Source organism: Nerophis lumbriciformis, linkage group LG03, assembly GCF_033978685.3.
Source record: "Nerophis lumbriciformis linkage group LG03, RoL_Nlum_v2.1, whole genome shotgun sequence".
Lineage (NCBI taxonomy): Eukaryota > Metazoa > Chordata > Actinopteri > Syngnathiformes > Syngnathidae > Nerophis > Nerophis lumbriciformis.
The window spans coordinates 24,905,001-24,922,500 of NC_084550.2; the positions used below are offsets into that span (position 1 = coordinate 24,905,001).

At 41.1% G+C, this 17,500-nt stretch overlaps 1 protein-coding gene across 1 annotated transcript in view; it reads right to left on the minus strand.

Moving 5' to 3' along the window:
• cdh24b (cadherin 24, type 2b) overlaps positions 1 to 17,500 on the minus strand; it is a 576,558-nt gene that overhangs the window by 377,356 nt on the left and 181,702 nt on the right. The window contains exon 2 of the mRNA XM_061935917.1: positions 16,091 to 16,169. The gene's annotated coding sequence lies outside the window, so the exon portion shown is untranslated. The remainder of the gene's footprint in view (positions 1 to 16,090; positions 16,170 to 17,500) is intronic.

Below are 17,500 nucleotides of genomic sequence, written 5' to 3' on the forward strand. Positions count from 1 at the left end.
ATATATATATATATATATATATATATATATACATATGAGTATATGTGTATGTGTGTATATATATATATATGAGTATATGTTTGTGTGTGTGTGTATATATCTATATATATACTGTGCAGCACTGGGACTGTATATGCATGCATGAGGACTGAAATAGCCCGAGAACAGGAAATGCACACGGGACAGACGGGGGAAGTCTCCTTGCGAGGTGACCCTTTCCCCAGTGTCGGTGCGGTAATGAGTCCACCTCCAACGCCAAGGTGGGAGTTAAAATCATACTCAAAGTTGTCCTTGGGGCCTTCCTCCGCCCTTTGCTCCTGTCTCTAATACGGGCTGCCGTGTTCAGAAAAGCCAAGCGTTCCTTGCATAAAATCCACATCTCGCTGCCGTGGAGAAGCTTACACTGTAATCCCGCATGACGGATCGAGTATACCGCTGCGGAACTCTGAGAGAAACTTCCGTATCAGCTGGATATGTACATGTCGGGAGGCGTCAGAGCGCATGTGCCGTGTGTGCAATCTCCGTCTTTGTAAAGTTGGCGCTTGCCATCCCGCCCTCGTTCTCGTTAAACATATTCAGCAGCCTATAGCTATTGAAATGTTTGCAGCTGCGGTGGAAATTGTGAATAAACACATGTCGGTGGCAGGGGATGGAGTTTTTTTTTTGTTTTTTTCCCCCCGGTTTAAGAGCAGAATGGAAAGGAGACTGTACCAAGGAAGGAATCCCAAAGGAGAGACTGCTGGAGAGCATAGGATCTACATTTCTGCCAGTTGGATGCTCGATACCAATATTTTGGTACGGGTGAAAAAAAATATGATTTTGTGATGTTAAAAAATATCGATGTAATCATGGTCGTATCAACTAAATACGCTAGCGTACGTGGATGTCAGGTGTAGATCCACCAATGGCGTTTGTTTGTTTTGTAGCGTCCCGGAAGACCTGGTGCTGCAGGGGATTCTGGGAATTTGTTCTGTCGTGTTTATGTTGCGTTGCGGCGCAAATAGTCTTGCGTTTTCCGTTGTCGTTTAGTGTTGGTTTCACCATATGGCACATGTTTATGACAGTGTCGGCGTTGTTTATACAGCCGCCCTTACTGTGACATGTGTGGCTGTTTAAAGTCGGGACCTGGGGTGGACCGCTGGCCTGTGCATCGGTTGGGGACATCTCTGCGCTGCTGACCTGTCTCCGCTCGAAATGGTCTCCTGCTGGCCCAACAATGGACTGGACTCTCACTATTATTTTAGATCCACTATGGACTGGACTCTCACTATTATGTTAGATCCACTATGGACTGGACTCTCACACTATTATTTTAGATCCACTATGGACTGGACTCTCTCACTATTATGTAAGATCCACTATGGACAGGACTCTCACTATTATGTTAGATCCACAATGGACTGGACTCTCACAATATTATGTTAGATCCACTTTGGACTGGACTCTCACACTATTATATTACATCCACTATGGACTGGACTCTCACTATTATGTTAGATCCACTATGGACTGGACTCTCACACTATTATGCTAGATCCATTATGGACTGGACTCTCACAATTATGTTAGATCCACTATGGACTGGACTCTCGCAATATTATGCTAGATTCACTATGGACTGGACTCTCACTATTATGTTAGATCCACTATGGACTGGACTCTCACAATATTATGCTAGATCCACTATGGACTGGACTCTCACTATTATGTTAGATCCACTATGGACTGGACTCTCACAATATTATGCTAGATCCACTATGGACTGGACTCTCACACTATTATGTTAGATCCACTATGGACTGGACTCTCACTATTATGTAAGATCCACTATGGACTGGACTCTCACAATATTATGTTAGATCCACTATGGACTGGACTCTCACAATATTATGTTAGATCCACTATGGACTGGACTCTCACTATTATGTTAGATCCACTATGACTGGACTCTCACTATTATGTTAGATCCACTATGGACTGAACTCTCACAATATTATGTTAGATCCACTATGGAATGGACTCTCCCACTATTATGTTAGATCCACTATGGACTGGACTCTCACACTATTATGTTAGATCCACTATGGACTGGACTCTCACAATATTATGTTAGATCCACTATGGACTGGACTCTCACAATATTATGTTAGATCCACTATGGACTGGACTCTCACAATAATATGTTAGACCCACTATGGACTGGACTCTCACTATTATGTTAGATCCACTATGAACTGGACTCTCACTATTATGTTAGATCCACTATGGACTGGACTCTCACACTATTATGTTAGATCTACTATGGACTGGACTATCACTATTATGTTAGATCCACTATGAAATGGACTCTCAGTATTATGTTAGATCCACTATGGACTGGATTCTCACTATTATGCTAGATCCACTATGGACTGGACTCTCACTATTACCGTATGTTACACCCACTATGGACTGGACTCTCACTATTATGTTAGATCCACTATGAACTGGACTCTCACAGTATTATGCTAGATCCACTATGGACTGGACTCTCACACTATTATGTTAGATCCACTATGGACTGGACTCTCACTATTATGTTTGAACCACTATGGACTGGACTCTCACTATTATGTTAGATCCACTATGGACTGGACTCTCGCAATATTATGCTAGATCCACTATGGACTGGACTCTCACTATTATGTTAGATCCACTATGGACTGGACTCTCACAATATTATGTTAGATCCACTATGGACTGGACTCTCACTATTATGTTAGATCCACTATGAACTAGACTCTCACTATATTATGTTAGATCCACTATGGACTGGACTCTCACTATTATGTTAGATCCACTATGGACTGGACTCTCACACTATTATGTTAGATTCACTATGGACTGGACTCTCACAATATTATGCTAGATCCACTATGGACTGGACTCTCACTATTATGTTAGATCCACTATGGACTGGACTCTCACAATATTATGCTAGATCCACTATGGACTGGACTCTCACACTATTATGTTAGATCCACTATGGACTGGACTCTCACTATTATGTAAGATCCACTATGGACTGGACTCTCACAATATTATGTTAGATCCACTATGGACTGGACTCTCACAATATCATGTTAGATCCACTATGGACTGGACTCTCACTATAATGTTAGATCCACTATGACTGGACTCTCACTATTATGTTAGATCCACTATGGACTGAACTCTCACAATATTATGTTAGATCCACTATGGAATGGACTCTCCCACTATTATGTTAGATCCACTATGGACTGGACTCTCACACTATTATGTTAGATCCACTATGGACTGGACTCTCACAATATTATGTTAGATCCACTATGGACTGGACTCTCACAATATTACGTTAGATCCACTATGGACTGGACTCTCACAATAATATGTTAGACCCACTATGGACTGGACTCTCACTATTATGCTAGATCCACTATGAACTGGACTCTCACTATTATGTTAGATCCACTATGGACTGGACTCTCACACTATTATGTTAGATCTACTATGGACTGGACTATCACTATTATGTTAGATCCACTATGAACTGGACTCTCAGTATTATGTTAGATCCACTATGGACTGGATTCTCACTATTATGCTAGATCCACTATGGACTGGACTCTCACTATTACCGTATGTTACACCCACTATGGACTGGACTCTCACTATTATGTTAGATCCACTATGAACTGGACTCTCACAGTATTATGCTAGATCAACTATGGACTGGACTCTCACACTATTATGTTAGATCCACTATGGACTGGACTCTCACTATTATGTTTGAACCACTATGGACTGGACTCTCACTATTATGTTAGATCCACTATGGACTGGACTCTCGCAATATTATGCTAGATCCACTATAGACTGGACTCTCACTATTATGTTAGATCCACTATGGACTGGACTCTCACAATATTATGTTAGATCCACTATGGACTGGACTCTCACTATTATGTTAGATCCACTATGAACTAGACTCTCACTATATTATGTTAGATCCACTATGGACTGGACTCTCACTATTATGTTAGATCCACTATGGACTGGACTCTCACACTATTATGTTAGATCCACTATGGACTGGACTCTCACAATATTATGTTAGATCCACTATGGACTGGACTCTCACAATATTATGTTAGATCCACTATGGACTGGACTCTCACAATAATATGTTAGACCCACTATGGACTGGACTCTCACTATTATGTTAGATCCACTATGAACTGGACTCTCACTATTATGTTAGATCCACTATGGACTGGACTCTCACACTATTATGTTAGATCTACTATGGACTGGACTATCACTATTATGTTAGATCCACTATGAACTGGACTCTCAGTATTATGTTAGATCCACTATGGACTGGACTCTCACTATTATGCTAGATCCACTATGGACTGGACTCTCACTATTACCATATGTTACACCCACTATGGACTGGACTCTCACTATTATGTTAGATCCACTATGAACTGGACTCTCACAGTATTATGCTAGATCCACTATGGACTGGACTCTCACACTATTATGTTAGATCCACTATGGACTGGACTCTCACTATTATGTTTGAACCACTATGGACTGGACTCTCACTATTATGTTAGATCCACTATGGACTGGAATCTCGCAATATTATGCTAGATCCACTATGGACTGGACTCTCACTATTATGTTAGATCCACTATGGACTGGACTCTCACACTATTATGTTAGATCCACTATGGACTGGACTCTCACTATTATGTTAGATCCACTATGAACTAGACTCTCACTATATTATGTTAGATCCACTATGGACTGGACTCTCACTATTATGTTAGATCCACTATGGACTGGACTCTCACAATATTATGTTAGATCCACTATGGACTGGACTCTCACTATTATGTTAGATCCACTATGGACTGGACTCTCACACTATTATGTTAGATCCACTATGGACTGGACTCTCACACTATTATGTTAGATCCACTATGGACTGGACTCTCACAATATTATGTTAGATCCAGTATGGACTGGACTCTCCCACTATTATGTTAGATCCACTATGGACTGGACTCTCACACTATTATGTTAGATCCACTATGGACTGGACTCTCACTATTATGTTAGATCCACTATTAACTGGACTCTCACTATTATGTTAGATCCACTATGGACTGGACTCTCACAATATTATGTTAGATCCACTATGAACTGGACTCTCACTATTATGTTAGATCCACTATGGACTGGACTCTCACAATATTATGTTAGATCCACTATGAACTGGACTCTCACTATTATGTTAGATCCACTATGAACTGGACTCTCACTATTATGTTAGATCCACTATGGACTGGACTCTCACAATATTATGTTAGACCCACTATGGAATGGACTCTCACTATTATGTTAGATCCACTATGGACTGGACTCTCACAATATTATGTTAGACCCACTATGGACTGGACTCTCACTATTATGTTAGATCCACTATGAACTGGACTCTCACTATTATGTTAGATCCACTATGGACTAGACTCTCACAATATTATGTTAGACCCACTATGGACTGGACTCTCACTATTATGTTAGATCCACTATGAACTGGACTCTCACTATTATGTAAGATCCACTATGGACTGGACTCTCACACTATTATGTTAGATCCACTACGGACTGGACTCTCACACTATTATGTTAGATCCACTATGGACTGGACTCTCACTATTATGTTAGATCCACTATGGACTGGACTCTCACAATATTATGTTAGATCCACTATGGACTGGACTCTCACAATATTATGATAGACCCACTATGGACTGGACTCTCACTATTATGTTAGATCCACTATGGACTGGACTCTCACAATATTATGTTAGACCCACTATGGACTGGACTCTCACAATATTATGTTAGATCCACTATGGACTGGACTCTCACTATTATGTTAGATCCACTATGAACTGGACTCTCACGTTTATGTTAGATCCACTATGGACTGGACTCTCACAATATTATGTTAGACCCACTATGGACTGGACTCTCACTTTTATGTTAGATCCACTATGGACTGGACTCTCACAATATTATGTTAGACCCACTATGGACTGGACTCTCACAATATTATGTTAGATCCACTATGGACTGGACTCTCACTATTATGTTAGATCCACTATGAACTGGACTCTCACTATTATGTTAGATCCACTATGGACTGGACTCTCACAATATTATGTTAGACCCACTATGGACTGGACTCTCACAATATTATGATAGATCCACTATGGACTGGACTCTCACTATTATGTTGGATCCACTATGAACTGGGCTCTCACAATATTATGTTAGACCCACTATGGACTGGACTCTCACTATTATGTTAGATCCACTATGGACTGGACTCTCACAATATTATGTTAGACCCACTATGGACTGGACTCTCACTATTATGTTAGATCCACTATGAACTGGACTCCCACTATTATGTTAGATCCACTATGGACTGGACTCTCACAATATTATGTTAGACCCACTATGGACTGGACTCTCACTATTATGTTAGATCTACTATGAACTGGACTCTCACTATTATGTAAGATCCACTATGGACTGGACTCTCACACTATTATGTTAGATCCACTACGGACTGGACTCTCACACTATTATGTTAGATCCACTATGGACTGGACTCTCTCACTATTATGTAAGATCCACTATGGACAGGACTCTCACTATTATGTTAGATCCACAATGGACTGGACTTTCACAATATAATTTAGATCCACTTTGGACTGGACTCTCACACTATTATATTACATCCACTATGGACTGGACTCTCACTATTATGTTAGATCCACTATGGACTGGACTCTCACACTATTATGCTAGATCCATTATGGACTGGACTCTCACAATTATGTTAGATCCACTATGGACTGGACTCTCGCAATAATATGCTAGATTCACTATGGACTGGACTCTCACTATTATGTTAGATCCACTATGGACTGGACTCTCACAATATTATGTTAGACCCACTATGGACTGGACTCTCACAATATTATGTTAGATCCACTATGGACTGGACTCTCACAATTATGTTAGATCCACTATGAACTGGACTCTCACAATATTATGTTAGATCCACTATGGACTGGACTCTCACTATTATGTTAGATCCACTATGGACTGGACTCTCACAATATTATGTTAGATCCACTATGGACTGGACTCTCACTATTATGTTAGATCCACTATGGACTGGACTCTCACACTATTATGTTAGATCCACTATGGACTGGACTCTCACACTATTATGTTAGATCCACTATGGACTGGACTCTCACAATATTATATTAGATCCACTATGGACTGGACTCTCCCACTATTATGTTAGATCCACTATGGACTGGACTCTCACACTATTATGTTAGATCCACTATGGACTGGACTCTCACTATTATGTTAGATCCACTATGAACTGGACTCTCACTATTATGTTAGATCCACTATGGACTGGACTCTCACAATATTATGTTAGACCCACTATGGACTGGACTCTCACAATATTATGTTAGATCCACTATGAACTGGACTCTCATTATTATGTTAGATCCACTATGGACTGGACTCTCACTATTATGTTAGATCCACTATGAACTGGACTCTCACAATATTATGTTAGATCCACTATGGACTGGACTCTCACACTATTATGTTAGATCTACTATGGACTGGACTATCACTATTATGTTAGATCCACTATGAACTGGACTCTCAGTATTATGTTAGATCCACTATGGACTGGACTCTCACTATTATGCTAGATCCACTATGGACTGGACTCTCACTATTACCATATGTTACACCCACTATGGACTGGACTCTCACTATTATGTTAGATCCACTATGAACTGGACTCTCACAGTATTATGCTAGATCCACTATGGACTGGACTCTCACACTATTATGTTAGATCCACTATGGACTGGACTCTCACTATTATGTTTGAACCACTATGGACTGGACTCTCACTATTATGTTAGATCCACTATGGACTGGAATCTCGCAATATTATGCTAGATCCACTATGGACTGGACTCTCACTATTATGTTAGATCCACTATGGACTGGACTCTCACACTATTATGTTAGATCCACTATGGACTGGACTCTCACTATTATGTTAGATCCACTATGAACTAGACTCTCACTATATTATGTTAGATCCACTATGGACTGGACTCTCACTATTATGTTAGATCCACTATGGACTGGACTCTCACAATATTATGTTAGATCCACTATGGACTGGACTCTCACTATTATGTTAGATCCACTATGGACTGGACTCTCACACTATTATGTTAGATCCACTATGGACTGGACTCTCACACTATTATGTTAGATCCACTATGGACTGGACTCTCACAATATTATGTTAGATCCAGTATGGACTGGACTCTCCCACTATTATGTTAGATCCACTATGGACTGGACTCTCACACTATTATGTTAGATCCACTATGGACTGGACTCTCACTATTATGTTAGATCCACTATTAACTGGACTCTCACTATTATGTTAGATCCACTATGGACTGGACTCTCACAATATTATGTTAGATCCACTATGAACTGGACTCTCACTATTATGTTAGATCCACTATGGACTGGACTCTCACAATATTATGTTAGATCCACTATGAACTGGACTCTCACTATTATGTTAGATCCACTATGAACTGGACTCTCACTATTATGTTAGATCCACTATGGACTGGACTCTCACAATATTATGTTAGACCCACTATGGAATGGACTCTCACTATTATGTTAGATCCACTATGGACTGGACTCTCACAATATTATGTTAGACCCACTATGGACTGGACTCTCACTATTATGTTAGATCCACTATGAACTGGACTCTCACTATTATGTTAGATCCACTATGGACTAGACTCTCACAATATTATGTTAGACCCACTATGGACTGGACTCTCACTATTATGTTAGATCCACTATGAACTGGACTCTCACTATTATGTAAGATCCACTATGGACTGGACTCTCACACTATTATGTTAGATCCACTACGGACTGGACTCTCACACTATTATGTTAGATCCACTATGGACTGGACTCTCACTATTATGTTAGATCCACTATGGACTGGACTCTCACAATATTATGTTAGATCCACTATGGACTGGACTCTCACAATATTATGATAGACCCACTATGGACTGGACTCTCACTATTATGTTAGATCCACTATGGACTGGACTCTCACAATATTATGTTAGACCCACTATGGACTGGACTCTCACAATATTATGTTAGATCCACTATGGACTGGACTCTCACTATTATGTTAGATCCACTATGAACTGGACTCTCACGTTTATGTTAGATCCACTATGGACTGGACTCTCACAATATTATGTTAGACCCACTATGGACTGGACTCTCACTTTTATGTTAGATCCACTATGGACTGGACTCTCACAATATTATGTTAGACCCACTATGGACTGGACTCTCACAATATTATGTTAGATCCACTATGGACTGGACTCTCACTATTATGTTAGATCCACTATGAACTGGACTCTCACTATTATGTTAGATCCACTATGGACTGGACTCTCACAATATTATGTTAGACCCACTATGGACTGGACTCTCACAATATTATGATAGATCCACTATGGACTGGACTCTCACTATTATGTTGGATCCACTATGAACTGGGCTCTCACAATATTATGTTAGACCCACTATGGACTGGACTCTCACTATTATGTTAGATCCACTATGGACTGGACTCTCACAATATTATGTTAGACCCACTATGGACTGGACTCTCACTATTATGTTAGATCCACTATGAACTGGACTCCCACTATTATGTTAGATCCACTATGGACTGGACTCTCACAATATTATGTTAGACCCACTATGGACTGGACTCTCACTATTATGTTAGATCTACTATGAACTGGACTCTCACTATTATGTAAGATCCACTATGGACTGGACTCTCACACTATTATGTTAGATCCACTACGGACTGGACTCTCACACTATTATGTTAGATCCACTATGGACTGGACTCTCTCACTATTATGTAAGATCCACTATGGACAGGACTCTCACTATTATGTTAGATCCACAATGGACTGGACTTTCACAATATAATTTAGATCCACTTTGGACTGGACTCTCACACTATTATATTACATCCACTATGGACTGGACTCTCACTATTATGTTAGATCCACTATGGACTGGACTCTCACACTATTATGCTAGATCCATTATGGACTGGACTCTCACAATTATGTTAGATCCACTATGGACTGGACTCTCGCAATAATATGCTAGATTCACTATGGACTGGACTCTCACTATTATGTTAGATCCACTATGGACTGGACTCTCACAATATTATGTTAGACCCACTATGGACTGGACTCTCACAATATTATGTTAGATCCACTATGGACTGGACTCTCACAATTATGTTAGATCCACTATGAACTGGACTCTCACAATATTATGTTAGATCCACTATGGACTGGACTCTCACTATTATGTTAGATCCACTATGGACTGGACTCTCACAATATTATGTTAGATCCACTATGGACTGGACTCTCACTATTATGTTAGATCCACTATGGACTGGACTCTCACACTATTATGTTAGATCCACTATGGACTGGACTCTCACACTATTATGTTAGATCCACTATGGACTGGACTCTCACAATATTATATTAGATCCACTATGGACTGGACTCTCCCACTATTATGTTAGATCCACTATGGACTGGACTCTCACACTATTATGTTAGATCCACTATGGACTGGACTCTCACTATTATGTTAGATCCACTATGAACTGGACTCTCACTATTATGTTAGATCCACTATGGACTGGACTCTCACAATATTATGTTAGACCCACTATGGACTGGACTCTCACAATATTATGTTAGATCCACTATGAACTGGACTCTCATTATTATGTTAGATCCACTATGGACTGGACTCTCACAATATTATGTTAGACCCACTATGGACTGGACTCTCACAATATTATGTTAGATCCACTATGAACTGGACTCTCACTATTATGTTAGTTCCACTATGGACTGGACTCTCACACTATTATGTTAGATCCACTATGGACTGGACTCTCTCACTATTATGTTAGTTCCACTATGGACTGGACTCTCACAATATTATGTTAGACCCACTATGGACTGGACTCTCACTATTATGTTGGATCCACTATGGACTGGACTCTCACAATATTATGTTAGACCCACTATGGACTGGACTCTCACAATATTATGTTAGATCCACTATGGACTGGACTCTCACTATTATGTTAGATCCACTATGAACTGGACTCTCACTATTATGTTAGATCCACTATGTACTGGACTCTCACAATATTATGTTAGACCCACTATGGACTGGACTCTCACTTTTATGTTAGATCCACTATGGACTGGACTCTCACAATATTATGTTAGACCCACTATGGACTGGACTCTCACAATATTATGTTAGATCCACTATGGACTGGACTCTCACTATTATGTTAGATCCACTATGAACTGGACTCTCACTATTATGTTAGATCCACTATGGACTGGACTCTCACAATATTATGTTAGACCAACTATGGACTGGACTCTCACAATATTATGATAGATCCACTATGGACTGGACTCTCACTATTATGTTGGATCCACTATGAACTGGGCTCTCACAATATTATGTTAGACCCACTATGGACTGGACTCTCACTATTATGTTAGATCCACTATGGACTGGACTCTCACAATATTATGTTAGACCCACTATGGACTGGACTCTCACTATTATGTTAGATCCACTATGAACTGGACTCTCACTATTATGTTAGATCCACTATGGACTGGACTCTCACAATATTATGTTAGACCCACTATGGACTGGACTCTCACTATTATGTTAGATCTACTATGAACTGGACTCTCACTATTATGTAAGATCCACTATGGACTGGACTCTCACACTATTATGTTAGATCCACTACGGACTGGACTCTCACACTACTATGTTAGATCCACTATGGACTGGACTCTCTCACTATTATGTAAGATCCACTATGGACAGGACTCTCACTATTATGTTAGATCCACAATGGACTGGACTTTCACAATATAATTTAGATCCACTTTGGACTGGACTCTCACACTATTATATTACATCCACTATGGACTGGACTCTCACTATTATGTTAGATCCACTATGGACTGGACTCTCACACTATTATGCTAGATCCATTATGGACTGGACTCTCACAATTATGTTAGATCCACTATGGACTGGACTCTCGCAATAATATGCTAGATTCACTATGGACTGGACTCTCACTATTATGTTAGATCCACTATGGACTGGACTCTCACAATATTATGTTAGACCCACTATGGACTGGACTCTCACAATATTATGTTAGATCCACTATGGACTGGCCTCTCACAATTATGTTAGATCCACTATGAACTGCACTCTCACAATATTATGTTAGATCCACTATGGACTGGACTCTCACTATTATGTTAGATCCACTATGGACTGGACTCTCACAATATTATGTTAGATCCACTATGGACTGGACTCTCACTATTATGTTAGATCCACTATGGACTGGACTCTCACACTATTATGTTAGATCCACTATGGACTGGACTCTCACACTATTATGTTAGATCCACTATGGACTGGACTCTCACAATATTATATTAGATCCACTATGGACTGGACTCTCCCACTATTATGTTAGATCCACTATGGACTGGACTCTCACACTATTATGTTAGATCCACTATGGACTGGACTCTCACTATTATGTTAGATCCACTATGAACTGGACTCTCACTATTATGTTAGATCCACTATGGACTGGACTCTCACAATATTATGTTAGACCCACTATGGACTGGACTCTCACAATATTATGTTAGATCCACTATGAACTGGACTCTCACTATTATGTTAGATCCACTATGGACTGGACTCTCACAATATTATGTTAGACCCACTATGGACTGGACTCTCACAATATTATGTTAGATCCACTATGAACTGGACTCTCACTATTATGTTAGTTCCACTATGGACTGGACTCTCACACTATTATGTTAGATCCACTATGGACTGGACTCTCTCACTATTATGTTAATTCCACTATGGACTGGACTCTCACAATATTATGTTAGACCCACTATGGACTGGACTCTCACTATTATGTTGGATCCACTATGGACTGGACTCTCACAATATTATGTTAGACCCACTATGGACTGGACTCTCACTATTATGTTAGATCCACTATGAACTGGACTCTCACTATTATGTTAGATCCACTATGGACTGGACTCTCACAATATTATGTTAGACCCACTATGGACTGGACTCTCACTATTATGTTAGATCCACTAAGAACTGGACTCTCACTATTATGTAAGATCCACTATGGACTGGACTCTCACACTATTATGTTAGATCCACTACGGACTGGACTCTCACACTATTATGTTAGATCCACTATGGACTGGACTCTCACACTATTATGTTAGATCCACTATGGTCTGGACTCTCACTATTATGTTAGATCCACTATGGACTGGACTCTCACAATTTTATGTTAGATCCACTATGGACTGGACTCTCACAATATTATGTTAGACCCACTATGGACTGGACTCTCACAATATTATGTTAGATCCACTATGGACTGGACTCTCACTATTATGTTAGGTCCACTATGGACTGGACTCTCACTATTATTTTAGATCCACTATGGACTGGACTCTCACTATTATGTTAGATCCACTATGGACTGGACTCTCTCACTATTATGTTAGATCCACTATGAACTGGACTCTCACTATTATGTTAGATCCACTATGGACTGGACTCTCACAATATTATGTTAGATCCACTATGGACTGGACTCTCACACTATTATGTTAGATCCACTATGGACTGGACTCTCACTATTATGTTAGATCCACTATGGACTGGACTCTCACAATATTATGTTAGATCCACTGTGGACTGGACTCTCACAATATTATGTTATACCCACTATGGACTGGACTCACACTATTATGTTAGATCCACTATGAACTGGACTCTCACTATTATGTTAGATCCACTATGGACTGGACTCTCACAATATTATGTTAGACCCACTATGGACTGGACTCTCACAATATTATGTTAGATCCACTATGGACTGGACTCTCACTATTATGTTAGATCCACTATGAACTGGACTCTCACTATTATGTTAGATCCACTATGGACTTGACTCTCGCAATATTATGCTAGATCCTTTCGACGTCCATTGCACCGGTCGCCCTAGGTGGGGGTCCCCACATCTGCGGTCTTTTCCAAGGTTTATCATTGTCCCATTGGGTTGAGTTTTTCCTTGCCCTGATGTGGGATCTGAACCGAGGACGTCGTTGTGGCTTGTGCAGCCCTTTGAGACACTTGTGATTTAGGGCTATATAAATAAACATTGATTGATTGATGTATGGCGGTTGATGCAGTGTGTTCAAAGTCAAGATCCATCCATCCATCTATCCATTTTTTACCGCTTGTCCCTTTTGGGGTCCCTGGAGCCCATCTCAGTTGCATTCGGGCGGAAGGCGGCGTTACACCCTGGACAAGTCGCCACCTCATCGCGGAACCAACACAGATACAAAGACAACATTCACACACTAGGGCCAATTTAGTGTTGCCAATCAACCTATCCCCAGGTCCATGTCTTTGGAGGTGGGAGGAGCCTATCCCCAGGTGCATGTCTTTGGAGGTGGGAGGAGCCTATCCCCAGGTGCATGTCTTTGGCAGTGGGAGGAAGCCGGAGTACTCGGAGGGAACCCACGCATTCACGGGGGAGAACATGCAAACTCCACACAGAAAGATCCTGAGCCTGGGATTGAACTCAGGACTACCCAGGACCTTTGTATTGTGAGGCGCATGCACTAACCCCTGTGCCACAGTGCTGCCCTTCAAAGTCAAGATGACTGTGTTATAATTATGGGGATGTCTTTAGCGGTTGGGAGGAAGCCGGAGTAACCGGGGGGAACCCACGCAGTCACGGGGGAGAACATGCAAACTCCACACAGAAAGATCCCTAGCCCGGGATTGAGCTCAGGATTTCCCAGGAACTCCGTATTGTGAGGCGCATGCACTAACCCCTGTTTCCACCGTGCTGCCCTTCAAAGTCAAGATGACTGTGTTATTAGTTCATCATCGGGCCCAATGAATTCTTGGTTCGGCTTTGATAACTATGGACTATATGAATTGGTACTTTTGTATAAAGTAAATCGGACTACACTCGCTACAAACTTAACAACAACAAGTTTGATGATTCCAAAGTTATTTTAAATATTGAAAGCGGCCATCAATCCCACGTGGGTGCTCGGCATTGTCCGTGGGTGCTCGGGATCGGCGCCTATGCTGGAGAGATATGGGGATGACCTGGATTCGGTATTCCATGAGCAGAGAGGGTTTATAGACTTGCGGATCACTGCTATTAGGACCCTTCCGTGCCCGATTTACCAGCCTGCTTATCAATCCATCTATTGCCAATCTCCCATATTTTGTTCTTTGGTAATCTCCCCCTCTCTGTCACTCTCTCTGGGCATTAAGCATTCAAAGATCTTTCTGTCGGTGGTGGCTATCACTCCATCTCACTGCCTTCCCTTACTCCATCACTCTAATCTTCCTTAATCTTCCTGCCCAGAGTGAAGTGAGAATTACTTTCTCACTCTCCCTCAAAGATATCGCACCCTCCACCCCCCTCCTTTCCCTCCTTCTCCTTGCTATTCGTCTCACTGTCCTCCAGCTCGTCTTCACCAGCTGCTTTCCTAACGACGCCGTCCCTTCTCTCGCCACGGCTTCGAGTCGAGAAACAAATTGCGAAGGCGGTGTCCCTCTCAACGTCTCTCGTCTACCTCCTGACTTTGTTTGGACTTGGTCTCACCTGCTGAGCCGCCGCCGATCAATCCGGGTTTCCACCTCGCTTCTTGCCCGCCGGCACTTGGGAGGAGAGTTTCTGGGCTCTGCGGAGGGTAAACAGTAGAGTTGTTAGTCGGTTGGACGGGTTTCTGTCTGTTCGGACTGCAGTCTTTTTTACATTTAAACATGCCGGCATATCACAAAAGGATACGGATGTCTTAGACTCTTGTTTGGTTACTCAATTTATTATTAGAACCCAGGAGAGCTTCTCGCGGAAAGTGACATCCTCCTCGGTCTGTTCGCCTGGGACTCACAGGATTACGTTTTCACAGCAATAGGGGGCGAAATGATCGCCTGGATGAATAAATACCGTATTTTTTGGACTATGAGGCGCACTTACCTACTCAGTGGCCTAGTGGTTAGAGTGTCCACCCTGAGATCGGTAGGTTGTGAGTTCAAACCCCGGCCGACTCATACCAAAGACTATAAAAATGGGAGCCATTACCTCCCTGCTTGACACTCAGCATCAACGGTTAGAATTGGGCGTTAAATCACCAGGGGGTGATCAAGGGTGATGGGTCAAATGCAGTGAATAATTTTGCCACACCTAATGTGTGTGTGTGAGACAATCGTTGCTACTTTAACTTTAACTTAAAATCCTTACATTTTCTCAAAAAATCGACAGTGCGCCTTATAACCCGGTGCGCTAATGTACGGTATAATTCTGGTCGTGCTTACCGACCTCGCAGCTATTATATTTGGTACTTGGTGAAATGATAAGTGTGACCAGTAGATGGCAGTCACACATAAGAGATACGTGTGGAATGGAAGATTTTTAATTGTTTAATGGTTTTGCATGAATTAATTTTTTTGGTGATTAAATATTACTAAAGAAACAAATTATTTATTATTTTTCGGACTTTAAGGCGCACTTAAAATCCTTACATTCTCTCAAAAAATCGACAGTGCGCCTTATAACCCGGTGCGCCTAATGTACGGTATGATTCCGGTCGTGCTTACCGACCTCGAAGCTATTATAATTGGTACATGGTGAAATGATAAGTGTGACCAGTGGATGGCAGTCACACATAAGAGACACGTGTGGAATGCAAGATTTTTAAATGTTTTATGGTTTTGCATGAATTTATTTTTTTGGTAATTAAATATTACTAAAAAAACTAATTATTTGTTTTGTGCTTCAGTGCGGTTCGGTTAGTGTTCATCATACCGTATTTTTTGGACTATAAGGCGCACTTAAAAATCCTTACATTCTCTCAAAAAATCGACAGTGCGCCTTATAACCCGGTGCGCCTAATGTACGCCATAATTCTGGTCGTGCTTACCGACCTCGAAGCTATTATATTTGGTACTTGGTGAAATGATAAGTGTGACCAGTAGATGGCAGTCACACATAAGAGACACGTGTGGAATGCAA